This window comes from Cheilinus undulatus, linkage group 24, assembly GCF_018320785.1.
Source record: "Cheilinus undulatus linkage group 24, ASM1832078v1, whole genome shotgun sequence".
In the NCBI taxonomy this organism is placed as follows: Eukaryota; Metazoa; Chordata; class Actinopteri; order Labriformes; family Labridae; genus Cheilinus; species Cheilinus undulatus.
This window is the reverse complement of record NC_054888.1, coordinates 3,960,412-3,975,517: the sequence shown is the minus strand read 5'-3', so window position 1 is coordinate 3,975,517 and position 15,106 is coordinate 3,960,412. Positions and strand designations below refer to the sequence as shown.

The window sequence follows — 15,106 nt, the reverse complement described above, 5'->3', positions numbered from 1 at the left end:
TGCTTTCACTTTCAGTAAAGAGTTTCTGGGCCAGTCAAAAGTATTCTGAGCTTTTCATGGATGCTTTGTGGAACCTTTACCAACCCTTTAACAACCCAGTGTGGTTTGGAGCAACAAGTGCTGAACTGAAACCCTTGAACAAGATTGTGAGGACTATGAACAAGATCATCAGAGAGGGACAGGAGCCTCTCTGCAGCATCCACAAGAGACTTACAGGAAGACCTCATAAATTGCAGTAGGAAACACATACCTAACACCCACTAGGCCCCCCATGTACTCTGTGCATCTATATAGTTCCTTGTCACTCAGACTAAAAGGATTTCTTCCCTCTACCCTTAAGCCCCCCTGCTAACAACACAATAACCTTTGCACCTACTTCTGCACCATTAAGAGGGCTGTTGTAGAAATGTGCATTTTTTTAAATTTATGAATAAAGAGTTATTTAAGGTCCTTTAAGAATTTTACAAACACAACATATTCCATAGATGACCTAAGTGATAACTGGTTTGTGTTTGTTGAATTTGTTTTATCTGTAAACTGTACGAACCAAGTTCCTCATGTTCCCCATGAATAAATTCAAGAAGCTTACCTCTCTTTTTCTCAAACTCAGACCTTTGTTTTTGGGCAAAAGTCGTTTCTTTTAATGACGTTATTATTGTCTCATCTTCAGTCCCGTGGAATTCTGCCATGGTGGCATCTGGCAACAGAAAAAAGTTAAAATAAATAAACAAGACAGAACTAGCTTTCAGTAAGCTGACTGCATTTGATCCTTTTCTTCATGATAATTTAGTATATAGGGTGAGTCTATAAAGTCACCAAATATGTTAAAGCTCTAAATGTTGTGTGATATCGTCTCTTTTCCCTATTTCCAAATGTGCATTCCCAATAATTGACATTAAGTAGGGGAACCTGCTGTCATTGTATAGCCAAAGAAGATATAGACCCAAACATTCTAATCAAATGACTGATAATTCATAACCAGTGTCAAAAATGCCTCACACATACCTTCCATGTCCTCTTGTGAACAAGCTTCAATTTCAACAGTCTCTGAAATGTGAATTGACAAAATACTGTATGAATGAGCTGGACAGCTGAAAGTGTAGTGATCCACCTCTGACAATCAAGAGTACAACAAGGGGAACATAAACAGCTAGACTGATTAAATAAACAGTTAAATTTAAATTGTGCCGTTATAGTCAAACTCTAACCACTACAAACTTGCCCTGTTCAAACCTCTTTCCATTAAAAAAAAAAAAAAAAAATTATATATATATACATATATGATTATGAATATATGACTAAGTACCATTTGGATCGATGTGAATTTCATCCAAGCTCTTTCCTTTGTATTTGCCTAGCTTTCCCTGCTCCAATGCCAGAAGAACTTTGCTTATTTTGGCTAGCTGGAGGGTCCCCTCTGGAAGGCGGTAGTGCTTTCTGTGTACATCAATGTTATGCCCAAGGAAATCTGCCAGCTGGTCAAGTTCTGTGTTCTTCAGATTTAGAACAGTAGAGATAGTTGCAATGTGTTTCCTGAGTTTTGTTGAGGTCAGAGCTTTGGGATTTTTGATACCACTACATTCATGCACTAACTGTCTTATGCAGTCAGAACCCCTGAGGTGGTGGACAGAATGAGGCAATGCAAACAAGAAACCATTTTCAGTCAGTACCCCACATTCTTCTCGCTTCTCAACCAGAGTATCAAGAGATTCCCTCATGAGTGGAGTGAGGAGAACAGGAACTTTCCTTCCTCTCTTTCCAACAATGGTTATCCGGACAAAATGTTTGCAAAGCTTCTGCTCAAGTTCTGTAAGGGCCAAGTTAACATCTTCATGCGTTTCTGATAGGTCTCTTGACAAGTACACAGACAAGGGCATTTTGGATACCTCTCCTTCTCTCCGTCGGTTGAAGAGGATAACTTGTGCCAGCGTCACTTTTGCCAGGTCTTTCCAGTTTGAGGGGGAAACCTCTTCTTTCAGGGCATCTAAGTGTTGCTGTTGTTTTTCAGACAACTGGGCATGAAGACTTTGGACATCCTGTGTGAATGGTAAGAGTTGAGGAGAATTCCACTTCGACTGGTCGAGCTGAATCAGTGCTTGGCTTGCGATGTCAAATTTCCAGCTTTCTTGGTATAGCTGTGCAAATTCCTCAGCGTCTTGGACTGTTTCTTTATCTCTAGCCTTCAATCCTTCAGACTTCTTAAACATGGCCAAAGCAAGCAAGCTGTGTCCAACTGCGAGCCAGTGATGGACATTTATATTTGCCTGTTTCATCACTGAATCCAGCTAAGCATCTTGCAGCAGTGACAACATGAACATACTTTTCAGGTTTTATAAGTTCTTTTATAGTCTTCGCTGGTGCAACTTTTTTTGCTGCCAGTATCAGCCTGCCAAGCTCCCTCAGCTTTTGTCGAATATGCTAGTGTTGGCTGATTACCCTTTCGTTCTTCTTGAACAGTCTGTAGCCGTACTCCAGAAGGTAGCGGTCTTTCTTTACAGCTATTGCAATCTCGTCTTGATTCATATCATTCAAGAACTTCCAGTATGCATCACTAAATCCAGGAGGAGCTGGTTCAGCAAAAGCACACAGTGTCTGGATCCTTGTTTTACCTGGTTTAGATGTCTTGTCCTGAGGCTTGAATTTGCAAACCTGAAAATGTCGCCACATGACTCGTTTTGTAAACAGTCCATAGCAGTACACACAATGTAGAAATTTTTGTCCCTCAGTCTTTTTCTTTGGCTGCTTGAATGGTATTAGCTTTCCTTTCTGGCTCTCCAAAACTTCAGTGTTATGTTCAAAGTTTCCTTTGTTTCTGATTAAATCTAAGTGCAGTCGTCTTTCTTTTGAGTTTTTTGGAAAACTGAATGCTTTTGAAACGTCAATTTCATCATTGTGGCTACGTAACAAATGTCTTGACATTTTTTGAACTACTTTTTTACAATAAAAGCAGTGATGCTTCTTGTTATACCGTCTTGAACCATCCTCCTTCTTCAAAACTGGATTAACATAGACAGATGCATTGTTTTCATGGTTTTCAAGCTCATGCTCATCAGTACATGTTTGCCCCACCTTCTCTTCATTCATACAAGTGCTTTCAGCAGGACCATTGTTTGTTTCAAAGCTGCTGCTCTGACTGGAAGACTCAAACCCCCTCTGACTGGAGGATTCAAACTGGCTCTGGCTGGAGGACTCAAACTGGCTCTGGCTGGAGGACTTGAACTGGCTCTGACTGGAGGACTCAAACTGGCTCTGGCTGGAGGACTTGAACTGGCTCTGACTGGAGGACTTGAACTGGCTCTGACTGGAGAACTCAAACTGGCTCTGGCTGGAGGACTCAAACTGGCTCTGACTGGAGGACTCAAACTGGCTCTGACTGGAGGACTCAAACTGGCTCTGGCTGGAGGACTCAAACTGGCTCTGACTGGAGGACTTGAACTGGCTCTGACTGGAGGACTCAAGCTGGCTCTGGCTGGAGGACTTGAACTGGCTCTGACTGGAAGACTTGAACCTATCCTTACTGGAAGACTTGCATCTTTTTGGAATAGTAGATACTTTTTTCATATTCTTATTTGCCATGGGTAGCTGCAGTCACTGTCTGTGCTCTCCTCCATGGGACCTGGAATATACTCCTCTCCACTATCTGCACTTGAGGCATCTGATCCTACAAGAATCTTTTGCATCTTGAGAAGAAAAAGAAAACCTAAATTAATAACTCAACCTCCTCCCTCCCTTATACCAAATATGATTAAAATGTATAACTGTCTAGGCAGTTTAATATGTGTTAAAATTATGTTCAGAGTGGTATGAGTAAAATTCAGGGTGCTTTCAGTCAAGAAAATTCACATATTAAGAGAAACGCTGTTGCGTTACATCAGACTAAGGAAGCCAAATTTAAAAAGAATTGACTTATAAGTTTATATTATAAAAAAAAAAACACAAATCTACTACAATATTAGGTAGATAACATTAATAACTTAAAAAATTGAATAAAAATACCTTCAAACATTAAACTCACAAGAGCAATAGACATGCTCATTGATGATAGTCTTTAAGACTGCATCATCCATAAGCATGTCTGGAACTTCGGTAAGGGAACTCTGTTTTAAGTTTGGGGGGCACGATCCTCAAAGTGATTACCCAGAAAAAGTAGCTAGGAGACTTACAGGATGGACGCAGCCTCTCTTTGGCCTTTGTGAAGCCATCTCAGACTTAGACCAAGTAGATGTGTCCTCTGTAATGTCATCACTTGAATTGTAGAGGGCATCAGAATATTTGGATACTTTTCTCATCTGTAAAAAGAGTGTGTGGTCAGCCTTTTTCGCTAACCATCAAAATAAATGACAGTTGACAGATTTAGAGGGGAAAGGTCTGTCACTTAGTTATTGGCATTTAAAGTGTCAGGGTCATACCTGAATGCTTTTTGCCCTTCTCAGCTTTGGAACAACTTCAATGTCTGATTGCACATCAGAATAATCCTTTATAGAATCCTCATAATCGGTGTCTTCCACAATACTCTCATCTGAATCACTGAGAGGTTGACCGAAATCTTCTAATTTATGCATCTACAAAGAGAGTTGTGTTAGGAGAAGGTTATTTATTTTTGTTTAGTTTTGCTAACCATTATGTTAGAAGAAAATATTCTAGTTATGTCACAAAAATGGAGTAAATATATCACAATTTGTTTGTCAAATGTTGAAGTAAGAATTAAAAAGGCACACCCTTGGCAGAAATGTACTGGAATGTTTCAGAAAATATGAATGAAAGCAATAGCAATATTTACAACTAAAATGGCAGCACCCACAAAAAAAAAAACAACAACACCAAACTCACCAACTAGAGCAAAAGACATGTAATCATGACTATCTGACCAATTATATCGTTGCCTTCTTAGAATAATTGCCTAAGTCATTTTTTGACAAAAATGATTTTATTTGGAATAAATCAACTCCTTATGATGCTGCCCACCTCTGGTAAAATCGTCTACATCCTCAGTTTAACAGATCATGTGATTTTACACCTTCAGCATATTGCCTATGTCAGGAGTGTGACTTAGGCAGTTTTATTTCTGCCTAAGTCAAAAGACAATGTGACTTAGGCAATTGTACAAGCTTGTCAAGATGGCAGCTGCTTCAAGGAGGAGAAAAATCTACCAAGCCACAGAAGTTATTGCCTGGGTTTAAGGCTCATCCCCTATTGGTAAGTGATGAGGTTTACCATAATACTGGCTAAGCTGTATTTGGCATAGTTATTTAGTCTTTTTAGTCAGCATTTTAGTCAACAAAATAGCTAGCTAAATAATGCTACCTAAAGCTTGTCATCTGTCATCTGAAACTTCATCACAGTGTGGACCCAATGGCTGGTCATTTAAACAATCCTCATCGGTTTCATCAGTGTCAGAATAATCCACCAGGGATGACCCTCTGATAGTAAATTCCTAAACATCATTAAAGAAAAATTAATCAGGGAGGTTGAGCATAACATATCTTATAAACACTGTGGTGCAGTTACCACAAGCAGACTGTACATGTTTCACTCTAACTGTGCTGGGCTGTTAGCACCAGCGCTCATGATTAAGCCATTATTTGCAATGAGGCTCAGGTAATAAGAAAAAAGCCTGTTTTTTCTTCACATGAAGGCACACATGCTGTTCGAATTAAAAGGTGTGGATTTGGCTCCTTTTAACAAGTTGAAAAAGTGCATAAGTGGCACAGTCCTTTAGCACAACAGTCCCTCAGTATCAACAAAAAGCATGGTATATTCCTGGAAGTAAAAATATTCAAGAGAAAGAAAATTTTGCATATGTGATGACACTATTCTGATAAGCATAAAACTGTTGGCCAAGTACAACTATTTTTCTAGGGGTCTCAAACTCACAACATAAGAAAAGAGGCTGCACAGTTCATTTTCCAAAAAGTTTTCCTCATCATACAGCAGTTTAGAAAGTGTAAAATAAGTACAGGGAAAACTTATGGTAACTTTAGAAGTGAAAGGTGTCACCCATTGAGAAAAAAAAATCACATAAAGAAAGATCCACATAATGGGCCCCAGAAGGGTCAGTCTAAGAAGTCTCCCTATCTTGACATCTTAAAAGAAGCCTAAAAAGGGGTCTCACTTCAAAATATTTTCTTCATCATGCAGCGGCTAAGAAAGTGCATTATTTGTATTGTAGATACTTCAGTTTGGATGCTGTGAAGTGTTGTCCTATAGGTTAACAATCACTTAAAGAGGGGTCCATACGGAGGGCCCCATAAGGACACGAACTGAAACTTGTGTGTGTGGAAGAGAAAAGTTGGAAAAACCTTTTGTAGGAAGAGTACCATACAGGGCCCCATGAAGACATGATCTGAAACGTGTGTATGTGAAACAAGTAAGCTGACCAAATGGAGATCAAACAGAGACTAGTCTGTCAAGTTAATAGTGCACCCTGTAAAGAACTCAATCACATTCATTCTTTCCATTACCTTTGGTCCATCAGCAGCAGCAGCAGCATTCTCATCATCATCATAAACACAGGAAGACAGATTAACAGGAAGCGCAGCCATCTCTTCTTCTGGTGCTGGAGCCTGCTTGGATGTCACCTGGTGTTTAGACATAAAACAAGAAGACAGTGAGCTCTGACAGGAACCATGAGTCTGGACAATCTTACAGGGCACAAAGACATTTTAATCTAGTGCCCCATGAGGGTCAGTCTAAGAAGTCTCCCTATCTTGACATCTTAAAAGAGGCCTAAAAGGGATCTCACTTCAAAATATTTTCTTCATCATGCAGCGGCTAAGAAAGTGCATTATTTGTATTGTAGATACTTCAGTTTGGATGCTGTGAAGTGTTGTCCTATAGGTTAACAATCACTTAAAGAGGGGTCCATACGGAGGGCCCCATAAGGACACGAACTGAAACTTGTGTGTGTGGAAGAGAAAAGTTGGAAAAACCTTTTGTAGGAAGAGTACCATACAGGGCCCCATGAAGACATGATCTGAAACGTGTGTGTGTGAAACAAGTAAGCTGACCAAATGGAGATCAAACAGAGACTAGTCTGTCAAGTTAATAGTGCACCCTGTAAAGAACTCAATCACATTCATTCTTTCCATTACCTTTGGTCCATCAGCAGCAGCAGCATTCTCATCATCATCATAAACACAGGAAGACAGATTAACAGGAAGCGCAGCCATCTCTTCTTCTGGTGCTGGAGCCTGCTTGGATGTCACCTGGTGTTTAGACATAAAACAAGAAGACAGTGAGCTCTGACAGGAACCATGAGTCTGGACAATCTTACAGGGCACAAAGATATTTAATCTAGTGCCCCATGAGGGTCAGTCTAAGAAGTCTTCTATCTTGACATCTTAAAAGAGGCCTAAAAGGGGTCTCACTTCAAAATATTTTCTTCATCATGCAGTGGCTCAGAAAGTGCATTATTTTTATTGTAGATACTTCAGTTTGGATGCTGTGAAGTGTTGTCCTATAGGTTAACAATCACTTAAAGAGGGGTCCATACGGAGGGCCCACGAACTGAAACTTGTGTGTGTGGAAGAGAAAAGTTGGAAAAACCTTTTGTAGGAAGAGTACCATACAGGGCCCCATGAAGACAAGCTGACCAAATGGAGATCAAATAGAAACTATTCTGTTGAGTTAATAGTGCACCCTGTAAAGACCTCAACCACATTCATTCTTTCCATTACCTTTGGTCCATCAGCAGCAGCAGCATTCTTATCATCATCATAAACACAGGGAGACAGATTAACAGGAAGTGCAGCCATCTCTTCTTCTGGTGCTGGAGCCTGCTTAGATGTCACCTGGTGTTTAGACATAAAACAAGAAGACAGTGAGCTCTGACAGGAACCATGAGTCTGGACAATCTTACAGGTCACAGATATTTTAATCTAGTGCCCCATGAGGGTCAGTCTAAGAATTTCTTCTATCTTGACATCTTAAAAGAGGCCTAAAAAGGGGTCTCACTTCAAAATATTTTCTTCATCATGCAGTGGCTCAGAAAGTGCATTATTTGTATTATAAATACTTCAGTTTGGATGCTGTGAAGTGTTGTCCTATAGGTTAACAATCACTTAAAGAGGGGTCCATACGGAGGGCCCCATAAGGACACGAACTAAAACTTGTGTGTGTGAAACAAGTAAGCTGACCAAATGGAGATCAAATAGAGACTAGTCTGTCAAGTTAATAGTGCACCCTGTAAAGAACTCAACCACATTCATTCTTTCCATTACCTTTGGTCCATCAGCAGCAGCAGCAGCATTCTCATCATCATCATAAACACAGGGAGACAGATTAACAGGAAGTGCAGCCATCTCTTCTTCTGGTGCTGGAGCCTGCTTAGATGTCACCTGGTGTTTAGACATAAAACAAGAAGACAGTGAGCTCTGACAGGAACCATGAGTCTGGACAATCTTACAGGTCACAGACATTTTAATCTGGTGCCCCATGAGGTCAGTCTAAGAAGTCTTCTATCTTGACATCTTAAAAGAGGCCTAAAAGGGATCTCACACCAAAATATTATCTTCATCATGCAGCGGCTCAGAAAGTGCATTATTTGTATTATAAATACTTCAGTTTGGATGCTGTGAAGTGTTGTCCTATAGGTTAACAATCACTTAAAGAGGGGTCCATACGGAGGGCCCCATAAGGACACGAACTGAAACTTGTGTGTGTGGAAGAGAAAAGTTGGAAAAACCTTTTGTAGGAAGAGTACCATACAGGGCCCCATGAAGACATGATCTGAAACGTGTGTGTGTGAAACAAGTTAGCTGACCAAATGGAGATCAAATAGAAACTAGTCTGTCAAGTTAATAGTGCACCCTGTAAAGAACTCAATCACATTCATTCTTTCCATTACCTTTGGTCCATCAGCAGCAGCAGCAGCATTCTCATCATCATCATAAACACAGGAAGACAGATTAACAGGAAGCGCAGCCATCTCTTCTTCTGGTGCTGGAGCCTGCTTGGATGTCACCTGGTGTTTAGACATAAAACAAGAAGACAGTGAGCTCTGACAGGAATCATGAGTCTGGACAATCTTACAGGGCACAAAGACATTTTAATCTAGTGCCCCATGAGGGTCAGTCTAAGAAGTTCTTCTATCTTGACATCTTAAAAGAGGCCTAAAAAGGGGTCTCACACCAAAATATTTTCTTCATCATGCAGCGGCTCAGAAAGTGCATTATTTGTATTATAAATACTTCAGTTTGGATGCTGAGAAGTGTTGTCCTATAGGTTAACAATCACTTAAAGAGGGGTCCATACGGAGGGCCCCATAAGGACACGAACTGAAACTTGTGTGTGTGGAAGAGAAAAGTTGGAAAAACCTTTTGTAGGAAGAGTACCATACAGGGCCCCATGAAGACATGATCTGAAACGTGTGTGTGTGAAACAAGTTAGCTGACCAAATGGAGATCAAATAGAAACTAGTCTGTCAAGTTAATAGTGCACCCTGTAAAGAACTCAATCACATTCATTCTTTCCATTACCTTTGGTCCATCAGCAGCAGCAGCATTCTCATCATCATCATAAACACAGGAAGACAGATTAACAGGAAGCGCAGCCATCTCTTCTTCTGGTGCTGGAGCCTGCTTAGATGTCACCTGGTGTTTAGACATAAAACAAGAAGACAGTGAGCTCTGACAGGAATCATGAGTCTGGACAATCTTACAGGTCACAAAATTTTCCTCACATAAAAACTGCCTTTGAAACATCATGTTACTACTCTACTACTATGTGTAACTACTATTAATGTCCTCAAAGACACCTGACTTTATGATCCATTTCTATGTAATAATAATGCAGAAAATGACATAGAAGATTGGAATATTTTTAAGTTTGGAAAGCAGATCCCTCTGCACCAACACACCACTTTTCAAGTGCTGGTTTCAACCTTGTGTAGACAGTTTCATTAATTTGAATGAAAGCGTGAATGAAAGGAACTTCCCATGTCACTATTTTTTCTTAGAAAAATATACTTTGGACACTGGTCTTACTATGACTCAAAGATTCTCATTTAAGAGACATAACGTTGTGTGAAGGGAAACTAACATCTTTAAAAATTATGTAGTGTAACCAATGCATGATCTAACAAGCTCACCTTTTGACGCCATGGCCATTTTGAATCACCATAGTTGTAATCAAGTTCCATTCCTACTTCTATGTTCCTCACAGCAAACAGACACAAATGTGGCCTGTTGTTTACTATAACTTTTTTCATGATGCAGTTCGGATATTTGTGGTTGTCATTCACTAATCTTCCAAGGGAGCCGTCTTCCTTGGATGCATCAATACTAAAGATAAACAAAAACAATACATCAAATAAATATAAACTTTATAAAATATATCTTCACAGTTTTATTAGAAGAGCCACTTGAGGTTTAAAGTACATTAAGTCTAATATTTTACTCATTCATTTATCAAATATTTAAACATCGTTCCAGGTCTAAACAAGAACACCCTTATTGCTACTAAAAATACATCTGCATATATGACATTCACCACTGGCTTTTCTTCCAATCAAACTCATACAGAAATGCACTCTGTGCTCGATTGGTTCGGTAGCAAACACTCCTCTTCCTATAATAACACAGAATTAAATAAACTTAAGTAAAAGTCACACCAAGTTGCTTTAACCTTTCTCATACAGCATGAAAAAAGTCTGTACACTGTAGCTCCCATGAACTGACCCCAGATTAATATGCCACCCCCCTCCTTTGGGAAGACCTGTGAGCTGGATTTAATTTCCTAAATGCTCTGGGGACATACTATCTCAAACAAAGAGATGACTTTATCTAGTTATTGGCCAGATTGAATTCATGATTGTCACAGGTCTAATGATGTACTTTTGTTCTGTGAGCATCTTCTCTGAATAGTTTTCTTTCTAAAAATGTTTAGAATGTGACATGACTTTTTAAATACGAGGGTTTTCTGTTTAACAGGGACCATCATGTGATGACCACATGACCTACAAGCCTGTATTCTGGTTCTCCGTTTGTATAACTACTTCTATGCATTAACTTAAAATGTCACTTCTGAATATGCCAAACAGTTGCACAGTGTTCAGACCTTTCACATTTTCATTACAGTCTTCTATTGGTCCAGCACTTACCTTAATGGTACTTGAATGTGCTGGACACTATACACAGCAAAATAAAATAAATAACTTTACATTTCTATATTTGATTTTACCAATGTGTACCTGAAACTTCTCTGATGGAAATCAGGCTCATTTATACATGCCTATACCTAAACGCATTGGATTTTAACAAGACAGCAGATTAAAGCCAGTAATTTCTATAAGATATCTTCTGAAAAGTAGCCTGAATCCTTCTTCATTCCAAATGAAGAGTGTTAATGAATGGTATTTAAAAATCTGTTGCTGTCATTTGCAGCTACCAAAAGGACTTCAGATCATACCTTTGATATTATTGATAAATCTCTCTGCAAACCATGGCTTGTCTCTGACAGAATGTATGAGATTGCATCTTCAACAGGCTTTATCCTGGCCTTCCTTTTGGACATCATGGCTCTGTGAAAATATTTTAATATCATTAAACAGCTGTGCAGCATGAGAAAACACATTGCTCATTAACTAATTTTGTAATTACAAGAACACATTTATGTCCCAAGGTTTATGATATTCGTTGAACTGTAGCTTTGCACGTCATTATTTATTTTCTCAATTATGAGAACATAGCATGTGGTACGAATATCGCTATCTTGGATTCATGCTTCAATTTTTGTGACTCACACAGATCATTAACCCCTGAATAATGACATCGGTTGACTATTACTCAACGCTTGTTACACTTTAGGGGGTGGCCCGGACCCCAGAAAGCTTACCTGAGCTAACCGAGCCTACCGCAACACTTTCCCTGACCAAGCCCAAGCCTCAGACCACAGTTAGCTTACCTGACCAGGCCCAGTGTTGTGCAAAGGTAGTTATCCCTGATAGAAAGTGTTTCCCCTGTCTGCGGGAGCGCGCACGTCTTAACAGAGAGGAAGTAGAGTGCTACAAGGCTGGGATTTCACACTACTGAATGGAAAAATACTATCATGAAGATTGTTGTATATCTCTTTTAAGTGTTGTCGTTTTGTCAGTGATGTTTTGTTAAAGAGTACAAAACATATCTATCAAAATAAATGACTTTCTTCTTTGAAATTCTTAAGGTTGCCAAACTGTCGTACATTATTACACTGTGAAGCACCATTAAAAACGGATCTTAGAACGTAGTAGTGTTCATGTAATGCTTTATGTCTCTTCGTGCCATGGTCATACACTGAGTTTTGACTGCTCTTGGTGATACTTTTTCATCGACTACCGTAACGTACGATCTTCCAGAAGTTGTCTCCACACTTTCAAAACAATAGCACATATCCAAGAAAAACGTGAGAAATTGACCTAGACGGAAGACAGGTAAAACATCCAAACAAAAGCTTGTAAACAATTATACTTTTTAGAGACACTATTTTGGAGCTAAGTTTAAGACTCTGTCATCACGTTTGTAAGAATTTCTTAATCTGCATATTCAGAGCAAAAAATAGAACATCACTGCTCCATCTTAGCACATTGGTCGCACCATTGAGGCTGCATTATTCACTTGAAATGAAATTCATTATAAACTTAATACAGCATTATCAGCGTTATTCGTTAATACTAATTTAACTTTGCATAATAAAACCTGGCTATACCAACCATTGGATATTGAATGTGTATTTTTATTACCCCTGTAATAAAAACAATTACCTTGATGCAATTTATAATGCAATGAGGGATACACTTTATAGCAGGCTCAAAAATGAGGTCTGAAATAATTTGTATGCCCCTGTAACTCAGGATAGAAGTGAGCTAACCTATTCAAACCAATATTATCAGGCTTGGTCAGAAATGAGCACAAAATAAATCTTATGAATGTTGTTCATGATTTGAGCATTCTGGAGGGGGGAAACACTTTATAGCAAGCTCAAAAATGAGGTCTGAAATAATTTGTATGCTCTGAATATGCAGATTAAAAAAATTCTTACCAACGATAATGACAGAGTCTTAAACGTAGCTTCCAAATAGTGCCTCTAAAAAGTATAATTGTTTACAAGCTTTTGTTTGGATGTGTTCCTTGTCTTACGTCTAGGTCAATTTCTCACGTTTTTATTGTTTTGAAAGTGTGGAGACAACTTCCGGAAGATCGTACGTTACAGTAGTCGATGAAAAATATCCCCAAGAGCAGTCAAAACTCAGATAACTTTTGTGCTCTTTAATAAAACACCACTGACAAAACGACTACCTTACTACATTGGCACAACAGGACCACAGTTAGCTTACCTGACCAGGCCCGCGCCGGGCCCCGGGCGACAGGTAGCTCCCTGACCGGGCCCGAGCCTCTCGCCCCAGGTAGCTTCTCTGACGAGGCCCGGGCCGGGCCCCGGGCGACAGGTAGCTCCCTGACCGGGCCCGTGCCTACCGCGTCGCATATAACGTAAACCGAAGCACAGAGCTTGTTTTACAATGATTTATCTGGCTGTATGTGAAGTTTTTGACCACTAAAACATGACGCTACGTGTGATCGGATGCCCCTTTAAGCCTGCGTTGAACCCTGGACGATCGCTCTTAGCACAACAGTTTCTACCGTACATCACCTTCTATAGTAAAGTACGAGATGAGCGTTTCCGTAGAAAACGGCAACAACACATTTATCAAATACCTTATCAGACATCTGTTCACGTAAGACGGCAAGTTGAAACTCCGCACTTCATGTATTGCAATCGACTCTTCCACCGTCTCCCAGCTCGGCCATCTCATGAATATTCACCGGGTTAATTAGCCATGTGCTCAGCCGGATATGCGTCATCAGCCGGATGACGCATATCCGGCCGAGCACATACGCTACCGTCTCCAAAGCTAATGGTTAGCAGCTAACTAGCTTAAGATAACAGAAACGGTCTTTCATATTGGTATCCTGGGAACAATGCTTTCTATATGCAGATATTCATCTGTTTAATGTAATAAATTAAAAAAACGTTATTTAAGTTAATTTAGAAATAAAATAAAAACTAGCAACCTGTTGCTAATTCTAGCGGCTAAAATAAGCGTCTATATCAAATGGCACAGTTTGTAGTAATAGTAATGTTGTAATAGTTTGTTTCTTGTAGTCCCACAAAACTCTATATAGTCAAAAACATGTAAATTAAAAATAGTATAAAACTGGAAACAAACTTACCTACTTAATTTGAGAAATTCTTCAGTTGGTACAGCATCGCTCTGTGATGTGATAACAGCATTTCAGCTCTCAAACAAATCCTGTAAAATCCCGCGAGACTATGACACTTAATGTTCAAGGCGTCTCATTGGCTAATATCACGCACACTTCAGGAAGTGTGTGTGTGGCTGCAGTGGCATCAAAAAACCTCTAGGGGGCCAGAGAGCAAACACACTTCACACACACATTTCCAGTTTTTGTCACTTTGTGGGCCAAGTTAGAAAAAAGCATGAGGAGCATCAGGGAAGGCTCCAGAGCCAGTTTCAAGCAGTAAACGGTCTGGGGCCCAGCATTTTGGCCCCACAAGGATTCATGGCCCCATACCGTTGGTGGGCTACCGGTGGTATGGCCCCACCAAGTAATAAAAACGAGTGCACACACACACACACACACACACACACACCCCCACACACCCACACACATTATATTCTTAATTGTGCATGGCTTGGTTCAACCACCTTGTCTGTTTCAAAATAGAAATCATTTTAACTGCATGTTTTTTATTAAAGAAAACCTGAAACATACATGGATAAGAGTGATTATGCTCATAATGCTTTCTTCTACCAGTAGATTCTGTGTAAAAGCAAAGCAGAGCTGTGCTTAAATTTACACCCGTTCCTAAACGTTCTGTGTATGCAGCATCAATAAATGATAATCCTGGACTACAGCCTCTTTTTCACACACACCTCAAATAAATCTTATTGTAGCTTAAAGAAGTGTGCAGTCTGAACCACTCCCAACCATAAACACTGCTGCACAAACTCAGAGGTCTGGAGTGAAAGCAGTCATCCTAATTAAAACTGTTATAATTGCTACTCATTTTGATTTCCTTTAGAAGAGTGCTGTAATGAAGTTAAAACTGA

The 15,106-nt window shown here is 39.6% G+C and overlaps 1 protein-coding gene across 2 annotated transcripts in view; it reads left to right on the top strand.

Annotated features, from left to right (window-relative positions):
- The window catches only part of pard3ba (par-3 family cell polarity regulator beta a), a 364,154-nt gene that overhangs the window by 186,425 nt on the left and 162,623 nt on the right, over positions 1-15,106 (top strand). The window lies entirely within an intron of this gene.